The sequence below is a fragment of the Lithobates pipiens genome, unplaced genomic scaffold, assembly GCF_037356315.1.
Source record: "Lithobates pipiens isolate NorthernLeopardFrog02 unplaced genomic scaffold, aLitPip1_a1.2 Scaffold_10, whole genome shotgun sequence".
In the NCBI taxonomy this organism is placed as follows: Eukaryota; Metazoa; Chordata; class Amphibia; order Anura; family Ranidae; genus Lithobates; species Lithobates pipiens.
In genome coordinates, this window is record NW_027507686.1 from 14,187,610 (window position 1) to 14,207,164 (window position 19,555).

Below are 19,555 nucleotides of genomic sequence, written 5' to 3' on the forward strand. Positions count from 1 at the left end.
TATATATATATATATTTGGGAATATTACCTATTATATATATAATATAATATATAATAATAAAATATATAATAGATAATATTCCCAACTATATATATATATATATATATATATATATATATATATATATATATATATATATATATATATATATATATATATATTTTTTTTTTTTTTTTTTTTTTTTTTTTATATATATATTATTATATATATATATATATTATTATTATATGATAACATTGGTTTATGTTGTATTATTACACAATAGGGTTGGTTTATGTGATATTATTAGATGATATCTGTGTTTTATGTAATATTACATGATAAGGTTGGTCTGTGTTATATAATTTATGATTAGGGATTGTTTAGCTGGTATTATTACAGGAGAACATTGGTTTGTGTTATATTATTACATGATAGGTTTGGTGTAAGTTATATTATTACATGATGGGATTGGTTTATGTGAAATGATTACATGATTGGGCTGGTTAATGTTATATTATTAGATCATATAATTGGTTTATGTAATATTATTACACGATGAGGTTGATTTACGTATTATTATTATTATTATTATTACATGATATTGTTGGTTTATGTAATATTAATTCATGATAGCGTTGCTTTACGTTCCATTATGAGAAGACCGGTTCACTTTAAATGTTCTCACTGATATGTTTCTCCTTGTACCGTTCTCCTAGCCCGATCTTGATTCTTTTGTTGTTCTTTGTGTGCGAAACGGATGGGAGGAACGGCCGTATTCCCATACGGGGAAGAAACAAAAGTGTGAGCAAAATAAAAAATGATAAGCAATGTCAAGTTTTCCGGCAAATGTCCTCTGCGGAGTGGGACCTGGAACAGCCTGGCTCCCCAGCAGAGCAGGGACAGGCAGAGACAATGAGTGTAATCATGCTCGGTGCAATGAAAAGGGCTTCGCCGAGGAAGCTGAAGAGTAGCCATCATCTTGGCAGATAAATCCTAGCCACAATTATTCATTCCGAGTCTCCTGACATGGAGATTAATGAGTTTGATAACCAAGGTTTCCAATGCGCAGATTTAGCCCCTGTTCCAGCAGCCGTCTCTTCCCTTCCCTTTCCGACTACAAACAGCAGCTCCGGCTACAGGGATGGAAGAGGAGGGAATCGATACATTTGCAGTGGTCATCAACATTTTTGCAAGTTTGCCGGCAGGGAAAGGCGAGATTGACTTACGAGATGTTGGGGATATTTATGTCGGAAAGGACTTGTAGGTGGAACGCTGCCAGGAGGTGATCGGGTCTTCTTCTGGTGGCCAAACAAATCTCCAATCTGGTGGTACAATCCCTTTTAGATTTTCATACAGCTGTGTAGTACAAGAGCTTACATGGTTGGATATATACGTTATATTAACAAAAGTATTGGGACGCCGGCCTTTACACGCACATGAACTTTAATGACATTCCCGTCTTAGTCCGTAGGGTTCAACATTGAGTTGGCCCACCCTTTGCAGCTATAACAGCTTCAACTCTTCTGGGAAGGCCGTCCACAAGGTTTAGGAGTGCGTCTATGGGAATGTTTGACCATTCTTCCAGAAGCACATTTGTGAGTTCAGGCGCTGATGTGGACAAGAAGGCCTGGCTCGCAGTCTCTGCTCTAATTCATCCTGAAAGGTGTTCTATCAGGTTGAGGTCAGTCAAGTTCCTCCACCCCAAACTCGCTTATCCATGTCTTTATGGACATTGCTTTGTGCAATGATCCAAATCAGTGGTGGAGAGGGGATTATGGTGTGGGGGTTGTTTTTCATGGGTTTGGCTTGGTCCCTTAGTTCCAGTAAAGGAAACTCTTAAGGCTTCAGCATACCAAGACATTTTGGACAATTTCATGCTCCCAACATGACTGCACACTAGTGCACAAAGCAAAGTCCATAAAGACAGAGATGAGTGAGTTTGGGGTGGAGGAACTTGACTGGCCTGCACAGAGTCCTGAGCTCAAGCCAATAGAACACCTTTGGAATTAATTAGAGAGGAGACTGCGAGCCAGGCCTTCTTGTTCACAGCAGTGCCTGACCTCACAAATGCTCTTCTGGAAGAATGGTCAAACCTTCCCATAGACACACTACTAAACCTTGTGGACGACCTTCCCAGAAGAGTTGAAGCTGTTATAGCTGCAAATGTTGGGCTATCTCAATATCGAGCCCTACGGACTAAGACTGGTAAGCCATTAAAGTTGATGTGTGTGTAAAGGCAGGCGTCCCAATACTTTAGGTAATATTGGGAAGCTGTCATATGGAAGTTCTAGGAACTAAGGACCTAGACACCCTTGGGTAAAAAAAAAGTATTTTAGACAGTGTAGGCAAACCAGGCTGAAAACACTTCAAAGACATGCTGGTTGGTTAACTGGATCCTGTCTATATTGGACCTAGTATGTGTGCATGCGAGGAAGGGACCGTAGATTGTACAGTATGTAGACAGGTGTAGTCTGTAGAAGTTAAAACTACCATGAAATCACACCAGTGAACTTAAAATAAATATAAATTAATGGGTAGCAGCCAACATTCACATGTGTCCTCACACCTACAGTTCTGTAGGTCCAGTCTGTATTCCCTGCATTCCCTGAAGCTTGTAAACACGTCACTTGACTTGTCTGTGGTCTCCTATTGGATATCACCCCCGGCCCGGCCTCCCATGCATTCCACGCTGGTTACGGCTCACTTACCCAACAGCTCCCAGTCTGGAAATTCGAGGCTGAAGAGCAGCACATCATCAGCGGTAGACTCCGGGACATCTTCATCTGGCCCAGACACTACAGCTCTAGACATGCTTACTTTTTGTGAGTAGCTACTTATCTTTTTATTAATAAATCTTGTTTTAATCTGCGGCACCTAGGCTGGAGCCCCCGTCTGTTCCCTTTTTCAGTTTGTACTCCCCACTGCAGGTGGCACTTGACTAAAGCGGCAATTCAAAATGGGAAGGACATTTTGAGGAGCTTGGTTCTTCTATGACTTCCTGCGATCACAAGGAGACAGCTACCCAATTGGACACTGTCACCACATGTGACTCCAGCAGCCATCTTGGGTCAGGCAAAGTCTATTTAAGACTACTACTCCCAGGTTTGGCGCACTTTATACGAGTGGGTAGCCTCGGTACAGGATTGAGGTCTGTCGGGGATGGTGCTTAGAGGTAGGGAAAGGTTCCAGATGAGTAGGGACAGTGCATGGACTATGTCTGCCTCTCTCTAGGAAGGTTCCCCTTTGGGTGTGGACTGGCCAGGTCGCATTCCACTTCTCATTGCAGACACGGTCGGCATCTTCAAGTCTTCATACTGCTGCCACTGTTTGTAAGTGGCATCGCACGGGTGTGCCTACCTGCGGGACCTGAATAACTTGTGTTTGAACCTTTTCCACAATATAGCTTTATTGCCTAATGTGGACTCTGTGCGTTTACTACCCGCCACACCACACTGCATCCTGTGTACAGGGGCGGTGCTACCACTAAGCAAACTAGCTGCCTAGGGTGCCCTGTGGCCTAGGGTGCCCGGCCACTGGTGTCCCTACTCTCTTCTTTCAGCAGCCCCCAACTAAGTCTCAGTATCAGCAGGCAGCCGCCGCTCCGTTCGCACATAGTGTCAGCGGCGGAGGACTGGGTCCGTGCCCCGACTCCCGAATGAATGGAAGCAAGCAATCATTCATTGATGGGGACCTGTAGGCTGCATTGAAGGGTGCTGGTAGGCTTCATATCATGAGCGCTGGTGAGGCTGCATTTTATGGGCGCTGGTGAGGCTGCATTTGATGGGCGCTGGTGAGGCTGCATTTGATGGGCGCTGGTGAGGCTGCTTTTGATGGGCGCTGGTGAGGCTGCATTTGATGGGCACTGGTGAGGCTGAATTTGATGGGCACTTCCTTTAAAAAGGTGGGGTTTACATGGGCAGGGTAAAGGGGGTTGAGTCAGGGGTGGAGCCGCCTAGAGGTTTCGCCTAGGGCGTCAAAAATCCTTGCACCAGCCCTGCCTGCGTACATGTAGGCTTGTGGGCAGGAACTGAGGTGGATGGACAATATATGTAAAGCGGAAATTGTCGGTGCTATAAAAATATCTATAATAAATAAAAATGTCATAACTTCCAACTTTTTGAGATGAGAACACCTTTTAAGACACAGAATTGTAGTGAAGGACACATCCATGTCATGCCCCCAATTTGCAAAGCCTTTGATAGTATAATATGCAAAAGATAGTTGGTTAATCCCAGTTCGTTTTTGTCCACCACTCAAATACTTTGAACTGGGTTTTCGAAAAAAACAAAACAGTTTTGAACAGAGGATAAAATTCTGAAAGAAATATTCCAACAAACCTTCAGTAATACAGGATAAAACAGCTGTACCTCCGGTAAGGTTGTGTACCTCTTCCAATGCCAAAAAACGCAACAAAGAATCTTACGTTGGCGAAACAGGACAGAAATTACATAAGAGGATGAATTTACACGGACACACCATGAAGGAACATAAGGAAGATGATATCTGCACACCTGTGAGACATAATTTCTCACAACCAGGCCACCCTATGGAAGACATGAATGTTTTGGTTCTTAAAGAGAACTTCAAAACTACTCATGAAAGGAACATTTTTGAACTAAGAATGATAATTTTATTTGATACAAAAATATAATGAACTAAATGTGGACCTTAGTTTTCTAAATCACTATTCAACAGTTTTTTTTTACAACCTCTCTCATCTCTATGACCCCTCTCCCCTCCCATTCCAAAGCTCTCGCCTCGCTAACTATCCAAGTTTAATTACCAATGTTATGTATGTTCGTTTGTAACATTCTGCTAAAACTGTGTACTATTACTGTTTGGACCTTGAAGTAGGGGGTACACAACAAAAGTTTGTCCTAAATATTTGGATGTTAGTGCAAATAAAATAAAAAATAGTATCATGGACACTTTTTTTTTTTTTAACCACTTCGGTCCCGGAAGGATTTGCCCCCTTAATGACCAGGTTATGTTTTGCGATACGGCACTGCGTTACTTTAACTGAAAATTGCGTGAGAGGGTGATGCTGTAGCCAAATAATGGGTATAATTTATGTCCTATTTTTTTCCCACAAGTAGAGTTTTCTTTTGGTGGTATTTGATCACCTCCTGTGGTTTTTATTTTTTACGCTATAAACGAAAAAAGAGCGACAATTTTGAAAAAAAAACAATATTTTTTTGCTTTTTGCTATAATACATATCCGATAAAAAAAATTGCAAAAAAACTAATTTATTCATCAGTTTAGGCCAATATGTATTCTTCTATTGCCGCCTGCACACGGACTAGGTCCGACGGTCTTCCCGATGGACTTTCAGCGGCGTTCCGACTGACTTTCCGACTAAGTGTGTCCTAGGGAGGTGTTTTCTAACTGTGGGGGGAGTGGACTGACGGAGTACAGAGAGATCGCTGTTCCTGTTCACTAGGAACAGACAATCTCACTGTACCCTCCTGTTAGAACGGGGATCTGCTTTGTTTACATAGGCAGATCCCCGTTCGGCCTCTCTGAGGAGCGATCGCGGGTGGCTGATGGACATCGCGGGCGCCGGACTTGAGTATCGGCTCCCCCGCCGCGCAGTGCGCACAAGCCCGCAGTGTCTCGTGCCCTAAATGACTTACAGGTATGTCATTTCACGCAATAGGGCCGCCCTGCCGCAGTATATATGCGGTGGGCAGTCCTTAAGTGCTTAAGCAACCAGTTCAATCACTGACAGCAGTCATTCTCAAACAGGTTCTGTGCAAACCTATGGTTGCTTTAAAGCAGGAGTTCCTAAAGTGTTACTAAACCCACAACAGTAAAATCAATCCTCATATGCAGTAAAGCATGCTTGTTATACTCACTGTGGAACCCAAGGGGTTAAAGTGGTTGTAAACCCTTATAACACACTTTGACCTACAGGTAAGCCTTAATCTAAGTCCAAGAAATATCTCCTAAACTGTGTAGGTCAACTTAGTAATAGCACCACATCCCTTAAAGTGGTTGTAAACCCTTACAAACCACTTTGACCTACAGGTAAGCCTAGATTAAGGCTTACCTGTATGTAGGTCCAAGAAATATCTCCTAAACCTACAAGGTTTAGGAGATATTTGCCAAAAGACAGGCACCGCTGTCTACGGCGCATGCACCGTAGACAGCGGCGCGCAGGCGCACTGAGCGCGCCGCGGTCAACGGCGATATGCCGCGAGTGGCGGCTCCCGTGCGCATGCGCGGTGGGTGACGTCATTCGCCAAATGACAGCGGCGGAGCAGCGAGAACCACCGAGAAGATGGATGCGGCGGACTACAGGGGACAGCGGTGACTTCGCTGGCTCCTGTGTCAGGTAAGTGACACATAATGGACTACTATGCGATGCAGAGTAGTCCATTATGCTTTACCTCTGCAGGGAATGAAAGAGGAAGTAAACTCATCAGGGTTTACTTCCTCTTTAATCCTCTGCATTGTGTAAAAAGGCTGTCCTGTCTTCTCTGATCATCCCCTTTTTCCACCGTCCCCAGTCCATCTCCTGATAAGACAGAGCCTTTGGAGTCAATCTGTACATGCTTTTTTTTTTTTTTGGAGGGTGCATGTGATCAGCTCAGGGCCAATCAGCACTGTCCAGACAGAGGGTCAGGGGCCCTGCAGCCTCATAGGACAGTCAGAGTAGAATGAAAGCTCCTCCTACGAGCTTTAACCAGACACTGATTCAAGTCACAAGACTGCAAATACTGCTGATGAGAAAGGGTATTTAGCAGGTTATATTTACTAAAGTAATTGCATTTCCATGTCCCCCTAATTGGTTCATGGATGGATTTCAGTGGGTACATGAGGGTCAGATAAATAACATTTACATTCACTATACAGCCCCCCCCCCCCCCCCCCATTGCTCCAATCAATGGTTTCCCATTTAAAAAAATTAAAGAAAGCACATCCTGCCACTGCTAATACACATATATATATATATATATATATATATATATATATATATGTATTTAATTTAACCAATACAATTTCAATAAAATAAAGTACATATACTCATCTCATGCCAAGTTCTGTTTATGTGAATATTTTTGGGAAGGGTGTCCATAGCTTTTATCAGATACTTTGTGGCTCAAAAAAGGCTGAGAACCACTGGTCTGGAGGCTTCTAGAAGTTCCTTGAACCAAGCTGGACCAACGTAACTTTGTATAAAATTCCTATACCTGCAATTCTTCTTTAAAACAGTTGATTTGGGCTTTTTATGCTGCCCAGCTACAGAAGGTAATGGGGAATTATTTATCAACCTATAGCAGTGGTCTCCAAACTGCAGCCCGTCGGCTGGTTGCGGCCCTTTGCTTGCCTTTATCTGGTCTTTGGGGCCTTATTCCTCCAACTGACACGAGTCACTATTCTATCAACTGCCATCAACACATTTTCTCCCACTGATACCAATGATGGAGCACTGTTCCTCCCACTGATACCAATGAAGGGGCACTATTCCTCCCACTGATACCAATGAAGGGGCCCTATTCCTCCCACTGATACCAATGATGGGCCACTATTCCTTCCACTGATACCAATGATGGGACACTATTCCCCCCACTGACACCAATGATGGGACACTATTCCTCCCACTGATACCAATGAAGGGGCACTATTCCTCCCACTAGTGATGGACGAACTTCCGACGGGACGTTTCGCGAACGCGAAACGCGAACGGGCACAAACGTTCGCGAAAACGACCGTTCGCCGCGGGCTCCATTGACTTCAATGGGAGGCGAATTTCGCAAACCTTTAGGTCGAATTTGCGGCCACGGGGTAATTATTAGGGGGTAGCACGCAGTCCCACCACCTGGACAATAGCATAATACATGTATGAGGTGAATTTGGGATCGATAACTACAAGCATTTTTTTTTTATTTGGGAAATTGTTCTGACAATTCAGGACTATGGAGCTAATGAAGGCAATGGAGGAGAGGGAAGGTCAGGGACCAGGGTAGGCAAACAAGAGGGTGCAGGAGATACAGAGCACTGACAGCAGCACCGTAATACAGAGCACTGACATCAGCACCGTGACATACAGCGCTGACAGCAGCTCCGTGACATACAGCGCTGACAGCAGCTCCGTGACATACAGCGCTGACAGCAGCTCCGTGACATACAGCGCTGACAGCAGCTCCGTGACATACAGCGCTGACAGCAGCTCCGTGACATACAGCGCTGACAGCAGCACCGTGACATACAGCGCTGACAGCAGCTCCGTGACATACAGCGCTGACAGCAGCTCCGTGACATACAGCGCTGACAGCAGCTCCGTGACATACAGCACTGACAGCAGCTCCGTGACATACAGCGCTGACAGCAGCTCCGTGACATACAGCGCTGACAGCAGCACCGTGACATACAGCGCTGACAGCAGCTCCGTGACATACAGCGCTGACAGCAGCTCCGTGACATACAGCGCTGACAGCAGCTCCGTGACATACAGCACTGACAGCAGCTCCGTGACATACAGCGCTGACAGCAGCTCCGTGACATACAGCGCTGACAGCAGCACCGTGACATACAGCGCTGACAGCAGCTCCGTGACATACAGCGCTGACAGCAGCTCCGTGACATACAGCGCTGACAGCAGCTCCGTGACATACAGCGCTGACAGCAGCTCCGTGACATACAGCGCTGACAGCAGCTCCGTGACATACAGCGCTGACAGCAGCTCCGTGACATACAGCGCTGACAGCAGCTCCGTGACATACAGCGCTGACAGCAGCACCGTAAGCAGCCCCAGGAGGAAGTCAGCACAGCACAGGGATGGTGTGATCCCCTCATAATAAGAACCCCCAGGAGGAAGTCAGCACAGCACAGGGATGGTGGGAGCCCCTCATAATAAGAACCCCCAGGAGGAAGTCAGCACAGCACAGGGATGGTGGGAGCCCCTCATAATAAGAACACCCAGGAGGAAGTCAGCACAGCACAGGGATGGTGGGAACCCCTCATAATAAGCAGCCCCAGTAGAAATATGACACCGCTCAACCTCTTCAAAGAGGAGGGTAGGGGCATATAGTACGGTGTGCTTTTTTGGGTCAGGGAAGTGAGCCAAATGAATTAAGAAGGTCTGTGTGCTTGATTCCAAAAATTGTTTATAGACATATACATGGTCTACTGATCACATGTGTTGAATTCCTCCGAGATCCATGCCTCATTCATTTTTAGAAATGTGAGGTAGTTAACACTGTCGTGAGCTAGGCGAGTACGCTTATCGGTCACAATCCCCCCTGCTGCGCTGAACGTCCTTTCGGACAGGACACTGGATGAGGGGCAAGCCAACAGTTCGATTGCAAATTGGGCAAGCTCTGGCCAGAGGTCAAGCCTGCCCACCCAGTAGTCTAGGGGTTCATCACTCCTCAGAGCGTCCACATCGGCCGTTAACCCAATGTAGTCGGACACCTGACGGTCTAGGCGTTCCCTGATGCTGGATCCGGATGACACCTGTCGATGGGTCGGCTGAAAGAATGACCTCATATCCGAAGTCACCAACACATCTTCAAACCGGCCTCTTCTTGCAGGCGCTGTTGGATTGGTACCCGCAAATCCTTCTCTGGGAGTGGGAATTGCTCCTCTGCCAGCGCACGCAAAAGCAGAATGCAGCATTTCTCGAAGCAAGGCCTGGAAGTGCTGCATTCTGACAGCCCTCTGCGACGGCGGTAACATTTCCGCCATTTTGTGTTTGTACCGGGGATCTAAGTACGTTGCCACCCAGTACTGGTCCTTGACCCTCATGCTTTTTATACGGGGGTCCCTATTAAAACACTGGAGCATGAAGGCCCCCATTTGCACTCAAGCGGAAGGTATGTGGTGGTGGTGGTGTTGTTGGTGGTAGTGTCTTTGGGGGTGCACATAGCAGAGAGTGAAGAAGAGGGTGCAGATCGAGAGGATGAGGAGGGTGCAGAAGAATAAGGCTGAGTGAGCCACTCAACCAAGTCTGGTGCGTCCTTTAAAGTAATTGAACGCACCTTCTGCAACTTCCCACTTTGGCTCAAGGCTGTTGCTCCTGCCCTACCCCTACCACCCCTGCGGAAGGGCCTGCCTCTTCCTCTGCCTGTCATTTTTTAAATCACCCTGTGACAAAACTCTTAGTCCCTATACCGCTGAAGGACTGCTGCAGTATAGGGCAGCGGTCAGCAGTAGTGCACGTCAACCCTATGTATTGTGGACCGATAGCGGTCCTTACAGAACAGCAGACTGTACTGCACTCAGGCCTATGTACCGTAGCACCCTATACCAAGTTACCAGTCCTTATAAGAACTTTTGTGGACCAAGCAGGTTGTGTGTTAGTGATTAGCAGACTGTACGTCAGTCCCTATACCAATGAAGGACTGCTGCAGTATAGGGCAGCGGTCAGCAGTAGTGCACGTCAACCCTATGTATTGTGGACCGATAGCGGTCCTTACAGAACAGCAGACTGTACTGCACTCAGGCCTATGTACCGTAGCACCCTATACCAAGTTACCAGTCCTTATAAAAACTTTTGTGGACCAAGCAGGTTGTGTGTTAGTGATTAGCAGACTGTACGTCAGTCCCTATACCAATGAAGGACTGCTGCAGTATAGGGCAGCGGTCAGCAGTAGTGCACGGCAACCCTATGTATTGTGGACCGATAGCGGTCCTTACAGAACAGCAGACTGTAACGCACTCAGGCCTATGTACCGTAGCACCCTATACCAAGTTACCAGTCCTTATAAGAACTTTTGTGGACCAAGCAGGTTGTGTGTTAGTGATTAGCAGACTGTACGTCAGTCCCTATACCAATGAAGGACTGCTGCAGTATAGGGCAGCGGTCAGCAGTAGTGCACGGCAACCCTATGTATTGTGGACCGATAGCGGTCCTTACAGAACAGCAGACTGTAACGCACTCAGGCCTATGTACCGTAGCACCCTATACCAAGTTACCAGTCCTTATAAGAACTTTTGTGGACCAAGCAGGTTGTGTGTTAGTGTTTAGCAGACTGTGCGTCAGTCCCTATACCGCTGAAGGACTGCTGCAGTATAGGGCAGCGGTCAGCAGTAGTGCACGGCAACCCTATGTATTGTGGACCGATAGCGGTCCTTACAGAACAGCAGACTGTAACGCACTCAGGCCTATGTACCGTAGCACCCTATACCAAGTTACCAGTCCTTATAAGAACTTTTGTGGACCAAGCAGGTTGTGTGTTAGTGATTAGCAGACTGTACGTCAGTCCCTATACCAATGAAGGACTGCTGCAGTATAGGGCAGCGGTCAGCAGTAGTGCACGTCAACCCTATGTATTGTGGACCGATAGCGGTCCTTACAGAACAGCAGACTGTACTGCACTCAGGCCTATGTACCGTAGCACCCTATACCAAGTTACCAGTCCTTATAAAAACTTTTGTGGACCAAGCAGGTTGTGTGTTAGTGATTAGCAGACTGTACGTCAGTCCCTATACCAATGAAGGACTGCTGCAGTATAGGGCAGCGGTCAGCAGTAGTGCACGGCAACCCTATGTATTGTGGACCGATAGCGGTCCTTACAGAACAGCAGACTGTAACGCACTCAGGCCTATGTACCGTAGCACCCTATACCAAGTTACCAGTCCTTATAAGAACTTTTGTGGACCAAGCAGGTTGTGTGTTAGTGTTTAGCAGACTGTGCGTCAGTCCCTATACCGCTGAAGGACTGCTGCAGTATAGGGCAGCGGTCAGCAGTAGTGCACGGCAACCCTATGTATTGTGGACCGATAGCGGTCCTTACAGAACAGCAGACTGTAACGCACTCAGGCCTATGTACCGTAGCACCCTATACCAAGTTACCAGTCCTTATAAGAACTTTTGTGGACCAAGCAGGTTGTGTGTTAGTGATTAGCAGACTGTACGTCAGTCCCTATACCAATGAAGGACTGCTGCAGTATAGGGCAGCGGTCAGCAGTAGTGCACGTCAACCCTATGTATTGTGGACCGATAGCGGTCCTTACAGAACAGCAGACTGTACTGCACTCAGGCCTATGTACCGTAGCACCCTATACCAAGTTACCAGTCCTTATAAAAACTTTTGTGGACCAAGCAGGTTGTGTGTTAGTGATTAGCAGACTGTACGTCAGTCCCTATACCAATGAAGGACTGCTGCAGTATAGGGCAGCGGTCAGCAGTAGTGCACGGCAACCCTATGTATTGTGGACCGATAGCGGTCCTTACAGAACAGCAGACTGTAACGCACTCAGGCCTATGTACCGTAGCACCCTATACCAAGTTACCAGTCCTTATAAGAACTTTTGTGGACCAAGCAGGTTGTGTGTTAGTGTTTAGCAGACTGTGCGTCAGTCCCTATACCGCTGAAGGACTGCTGCAGTATAGGGCAGCGGTCAGCAGTAGTGCACGGCAACCCTATGTATTGTGGACCGATAGCGGTCCTTACAGAACAGCAGACTGTAACGCACTCAGGCCTATGTACCGTAGCACCCTATACCAAGTTACCAGTCCTTATAAGAACTTTTGTGGACCAAGCAGGTTGTGTGTTAGTGATTAGCAGACTGTACGTCAGTCCCTATACCAATGAAGGACTGCTGCAGTATAGGGCAGCGGTCAGCAGTAGTGCACGGCAACCCTATGTATTGTGGACCGATAGCGGTCCTTACAGAACAGCAGACTGTAACGCACTCAGGCCTATGTACCGTAGCACCCTATACCAAGTTACCAGTCCTTATAAGAACTTTTGTGGACCAAGCAGGTTGTGTGTTAGTGATTAGCAGACTGTACGTCAGTCCCTATACCAATGAAGGACTGCTGCAGTATAGGGCAGCGGTCAGCAGTAGTGCACGTCAACCCTATGTATTGTGGACCGATAGCGGTCCTTACAGAACAGCAGACTGTACTGCACTCAGGCCTATGTACCGTAGCACCCTATACCAAGTTACCAGTCCTTATAAAAACTTTTGTGGACCAAGCAGGTTGTGTGTTAGTGATTAGCAGACTGTACGTCAGTCCCTATACCAATGAAGGACTGCTGCAGTATAGGGCAGCGGTCAGCAGTAGTGCACGGCAACCCTATGTATTGTGGACCGATAGCGGTCCTTACAGAACAGCAGACTGTAACGCACTCAGGCCTATGTACCGTAGCACCCTATACCAAGTTACCAGTCCTTATAAGAACTTTTGTGGACCAAGCAGGTTGTGTGTTAGTGTTTAGCAGACTGTGCGTCAGTCCCTATACCGCTGAAGGACTGCTGCAGTATAGGGCAGCGGTCAGCAGTAGTGCACGGCAACCCTATGTATTGTGGACCGATAGCGGTCCTTACAGAACAGCAGACTGTAACGCACTCAGGCCTATGTACCGTAGCACCCTATACCAAGTTACCAGTCCTTATAAGAACTTTTGTGGACCAAGCAGGTTGTGTGTTAGTGATTAGCAGACTGTACGTCAGTCCCTATACCAATGAAGGACTGCTGCAGTATAGGGCAGCGGTCAGCAGTAGTGCACGTCAACCCTATGTATTGTGGACCGATAGCGGTCCTTACAGAACAGCAGACTGTACTGCACTCAGGCCTATGTACCGTAGCACCCTATACCAAGTTACCAGTCCTTATAAAAACTTTTGTGGACCAAGCAGGTTGTGTGTTAGTGATTAGCAGACTGTACGTCAGTCCCTATACCAATGAAGGACTGCTGCAGTATAGGGCAGCGGTCAGCAGTAGTGCACGTCAACCCTATGTATTGTGGACCGATAGCGGTCCTTACAGAACAGCAGACTGTACTGCACTCAGGCCTATGTACCGTAGCACCCTATACCAAGTTACCAGTCCTTATAAAAACTTTTGTGGACCAAGCAGGTTGTGTGTTAGTGATTAGCAGACTGTACGTCAGTCCCTATACCAATGAAGGACTGCTGCAGTATAGGGCAGCGGTCAGCAGTAGTGCACGGCAACCCTATGTATTGTGGACCGATAGCGGTCCTTACAGAACAGCAGACTGTAACGCACTCAGGCCTATGTACCGTAGCACCCTATACCAAGTTACCAGTCCTTATAAGAACTTTTGTGGACCAAGCAGGTTGTGTGTTAGTGTTTAGCAGACTGTGCGTCAGTCCCTATACCGCTGAAGGACTGCTGCAGTATAGGGCAGCGGTCAGCAGTAGTGCACGGCAACCCTATGTATTGTGGACCGATAGCGGTCCTTACAGAACAGCAGACTGTAACGCACTCAGGCCTATGTACCGTAGCACCCTATACCAAGTTACCAGTCCTTATAAGAACTTTTGTGGACCAAGCAGGTTGTGTGTTAGTGATTAGCAGACTGTACGTCAGTCCCTATACCAATGAAGGACTGCTGCAGTATAGGGCAGCGGTCAGCAGTAGTGCACGTCAACCCTATGTATTGTGGACCGATAGCGGTCCTTACAGAACAGCAGACTGTACTGCACTCAGGCCTATGTACCGTAGCACCCTATACCAAGTTACCAGTCCTTATAAAAACTTTTGTGGACCAAGCAGGTTGTGTGTTAGTGATTAGCAGACTGTACGTCAGTCCCTATACCAATGAAGGACTGCTGCAGTATAGGGCAGCGGTCAGCAGTAGTGCACGGCAACCCTATGTATTGTGGACCGATAGCGGTCCTTACAGAACAGCAGACTGTAACGCACTCAGGCCTATGTACCGTAGCACCCTATACCAAGTTACCAGTCCTTATAAGAACTTTTGTGGACCAAGCAGGTTGTGTGTTAGTGATTAGCAGACTGTACGTCAGTCCCTATACCAATGAAGGACTGCTGCAGTATAGGGCAGCGGTCAGCAGTAGTGCACGGCAACCCTATGTATTGTGGACCGATAGCGGTCCTTACAGAACAGCAGACTGTAACGCACTCAGGCCTATGTACCGTAGCACCCTATACCAAGTTACCAGTCCTTATAAGAACTTTTGTGGACCAAGCAGGTTGTGTATTAGTGTTTAGCAGACTGTGCGTCAGTCCCTATACCGCTGAAGGACTGCTGCAGTATAGGGCAGCGGTCAGCAGTAGTGCACGGCAACCCTATCTATTGTGGACCGATAGCGGTCCTTACAGAACAGCAGACTGTAACGCACTCAGGCCTATGTACCGTAGCACCCTATACCAAGTTACCAGTCCTTATAAGAACTTTTGTGGACCAAGCAGGTTGTGTGTTAGTGATTAGCAGACTGTACGTCAGTCCCTATACCAATGAAGGACTGCTGCAGTATAGGGCAGCGGTCAGCAGTAGTGCACGGCAACCCTATGTATTGTGGACCGATAGCGGTCCTTACAGAACAGCAGACTGTAACGCACTCAGGCCTATGTACCGTAGCACCCTATACCAAGTTACCAGTCCTTATAAGAACTTTTGTGGACCAAGCAGGTTGTGTGTTAGTGATTAGCAGACTGTACGTCAGTCCCTATACCAATGAAGGACTGCTGCAGTATAGGGCAGCGGTCAGCAGTAGTGCACGGCAACCCTATGTATTGTGGACCGATAGCGGTCCTTACAGAACAGCAGACTGTAACGCACTCAGGCCTATGTACCGTAGCACCCTATACCAAGTTACCAGTCCTTATAAGAACTTTTGTGGACCAAGCAGGTTGTGTGTTAGTGATTAGCAGACTGTACGTCAGTCCCTATACCAATGAAGGACTGCTGCAGTATAGGGCAGCGGTCAGCAGTAGTGCACGGCAACCCTATGTATTGTGGACCGATAGCGGTCCTTACAGAACAGCAGACTGTAACGCACTCAGGCCTATGTACCGTAGCACCCTATACCAAGTTACCAGTCCTTATAAGAACTTTTGTGGACCAAGCAGGTTGTGTATTAGTGTTTAGCAGACTGTGCGTCAGTCCCTATACCGCTGAAGGACTGCTGCAGTATAGGGCAGCGGTCAGCAGTAGTGCACGGCAACCCTATGTATTGTGGACCGATAGCAGTCCTTACAGAACAGCAGACTGTACTGCACTCAGGCCTATGTACCGTAGCACCCTATACCAAGTTACCAGTCCTTATAAGAACTTTTGTGGACCAAGCAGGTTGTGTGTTAGTGTTTAGCAGACTGTGCGTCAGTCCCTATACCGCTGAAGGACTGCTGCAGTATAGGGCAGCGGTCAGCAGTAGTGCACGTCAACCCTATGTATTGTGGACCGATAGCGGTCCTTACAGAACAGCAGACTGTACTGCACTCAGGCCTATGTACCGTAGCACCCTATACCAAGTTACCAGTCCTTATAAAAACTTTTGTGGACCAAGCAGGTTGTGTGTTAGTGTTTAGCAGACTGTGCGTCAGTCCCTATACCGCTGAAGGACTGCTGCAGTATAGGGCAGCGGTCAGCAGTAGTGCACGGCAACCCTATGTATTGTGGACCGATAGCGGTCCTTACAGAACAGCAGACTGTAACGCACTCAGGCCTATGTACCGTAGCACCCTATACCAAGTTACCAGTCCTTATAAGAACTTTTGTGGACCAAGCAGGTTGTGTGTTAGTGATTAGCAGACTGTGCGTCAGTCCCTATACCGCTGAAGGACTGCTGCAGTATAGGGCAGCGGTCAGCAGTAGTGCACGGCAACCCTATCTATTGTGGACCGATAGCGGTCCTTACAGAACAGCAGACTGTAACGCACTCAGGCCTATGTACCGTAGCACCCTATACCAAGTTACCAGTCCTTATAAGAACTTTTGTGGACCAAGCAGGTTGTGTGTTAGTGATTAGCAGACTGTACGTCAGTCCCTATACCAATGAAGGACTGCTGCAGTATAGGGCAGCGGTCAGCAGTAGTGCACGGCAACCCTATGTATTGTGGACCGATAGCGGTCCTTACAGAACAGCAGACTGTAACGCACTCAGGCCTATGTACCGTAGCACCCTATACCAAGTTACCAGTCCTTATAAGAACTTTTGTGGACCAAGCAGGTTGTGTATTAGTGTTTAGCAGACTGTGCGTCAGTCCCTATACCGCTGAAGGACTGCTGCAGTATAGGGCAGCGGTCAGCAGTAGTGCACGGCAACCCTATGTATTGTGGACCGATAGCAGTCCTTACAGAACAGCAGACTGTACTGCACTCAGGCCTATGTACCGTAGCACCCTATACCAAGTTACCAGTCCTTATAAGAACTTTTGTGGACCAAGCAGGTTGTGTGTTAGTGTTTAGCAGACTGTGCGTCAGTCCCTATACCGCTGAAGGACTGCTGCAGTATAGGGCAGCGGTCAGCAGTAGTGCACGTCAACCCTATGTATTGTGGACCGATAGCGGTCCTTACAGAACAGCAGACTGTAACGCACTCAGGCCTATGTACCGTAGCACCCTATACCAAGTTACCAGTCCTTATAAGAACTTTTGTGGACCAAGCAGGTTGTGTATTAGTGTTTAGCAGACTGTGCGTCAGTCCCTATACCGCTGAAGGACTGCTGCAGTATAGGGCAGCGGTCAGCAGTAGTGCACGGCAACCCTATCTATTGTGGACCGATAGCGGTCCTTACAGAACAGCAGACTGTACCGCACCCAAGCCTATGTACCGTAGCACCCTAGACAGACCAAGTTACCAGTCCTTATAAGAACTTTTGTGGAACAAGTGAGTTGTGAATGATTAGCAGACTGCAGCAGAAGGGCAGCAGTCAAGTATAATATTCTTTCTATATTTGGAAGAAAGAATATTATACGTGTACAAGCCTATTACCGTACCACTGATACCAGTCCTGAAAAGAACCTTTGTGGAACTAATAGTAACAGCAAGTCTTTAAAATTATCCTCACTGCCTGACACACTGCTTCCTGCCTGTCCCTATACAAATTGGCAAAAAAGAGTAGGCTGGAACGATTAGCTGGAACAGCTCTTTTGTGGACCTGATAGTAACAGCTAATGATGATGATGATGATGATGATGAAGAAAGACTAATCTGGCTGAGCTGTCCCTAAAATAGCAGCATACAGCGCTCTGTCCCTTTATCTAAACTGACAAAAGAAACTCAGGCTGCTGACCTAACACCTATACCAGTCCTGAAAAGAACTTTTGTGTACCAAATAGCTAGCGTTTTCTCTGTCCCTACTCCACACAGGATCCTTTCCCTACAGTGACAGAAGAAAGAATGTAAAATGGCCACCGGATCGGGTGTATTTATAGGTTAGGGGGAATGTCCAAGTGTCCATGAGCTGTCATGTCTCAATTGGTTGTCCTGTAACACATGATAAACGTGTCACGAAAGGTTAAAGTTCTTGTATACATTAAACACGTAAGTCCGCCGGGGCGAACGACGGAAAAAGGCGTTCGAACCCGCGGACGGCGAAAGTCGGAAATTCGCCGCGAAATGACCGCCGGGCGAACCGTTCGGCCATCACTACCTCCCACTGATACCAATGATGGCCATTATTCCTCCCAACGATGAGGCACTATTTCTTCCACTGGTACCAATGATGGGGTGCTATTCCTCTCACTGACACCAACATTGGGGCACTATTCCTCCCACTGATACCAATGATGGCCATTATTGCTCCCAACGATGAGGCACTATTTCTTCCACTGGTACCAATGATGGGACACTATTCCTCCCACTGACACTAATGATGGGGCACTATTCCTCCACTGACACCAATGATGGGCATTATTCCTCCTAACGATGAGGCACTATTTCTTCCACTGATACCAATGATGGGGTGCTATTCCTCTCACAGACACCAACAATGGGACACTATTACTCCCATTGACACCAATGATGGGCAATATCACTCCCAACAATACCAACCATGGGGCACTATTCCTCCCACTGAAACAAATGATGGGGCACTATTCCTCCCACTGATACCAATGATGGGACACTATTCCTCCCACTGACACCAATGATGGGACACTATTCTTCCCACTGACACCAATGAAGGGGCACTATTCCTTCCATTGATACAAATGATGGCCGTTATTCCTCCCAACGATGAGGCACTATTTCTTCCACTGATACCAATGATGCTGTGCTATTTCTCGCACTGACACCAACAATAGGGCACTATTCCTCCCATTGACACCAATGATGGGCAATATCACTCCCAACTATACCAACCATGGGGCACCATTCCTCCCACTGAAACAAATGACGGGGCACTATTCCTCCCTTTGATACCAATAATGGAGCACTATTCCTCCATCTAATACCAATGGTGCACTATTTCTTCCAACGATACAAACGCTGAGGCACTATTCCTCCTCCAATACTAAATTCAGCAACGTTTACTCCCACTGATGCCAGAAAAATGTCCACTCTCACTGGCCACAGTCCAGCCCTTCTAAATTCTGAAGGACAATACATGGGCCCTTTAGTTAGAAGGTTTGGAGATCCCTGACCTACAGTGTGTCTTACTTCTGAAGCCCATGCCACAAAATCCTACCTAACTTTTGTTCTGACAAGATTTCTCCTTTAATTACAAAAAAATAAAAAAAATTCCAAGCAAAAACTCAGAATGTTCAACTTGCCAAAGAAAGAGGAAAATGAAATCCAACCCATAACACAGGACGGCATACATTGAACCTTTACACATATAATAGTTACTTATCCAAATAAATGAGGGGAGGGCAATAGTTTATTACTGCTCAAGTCAGCCTAAC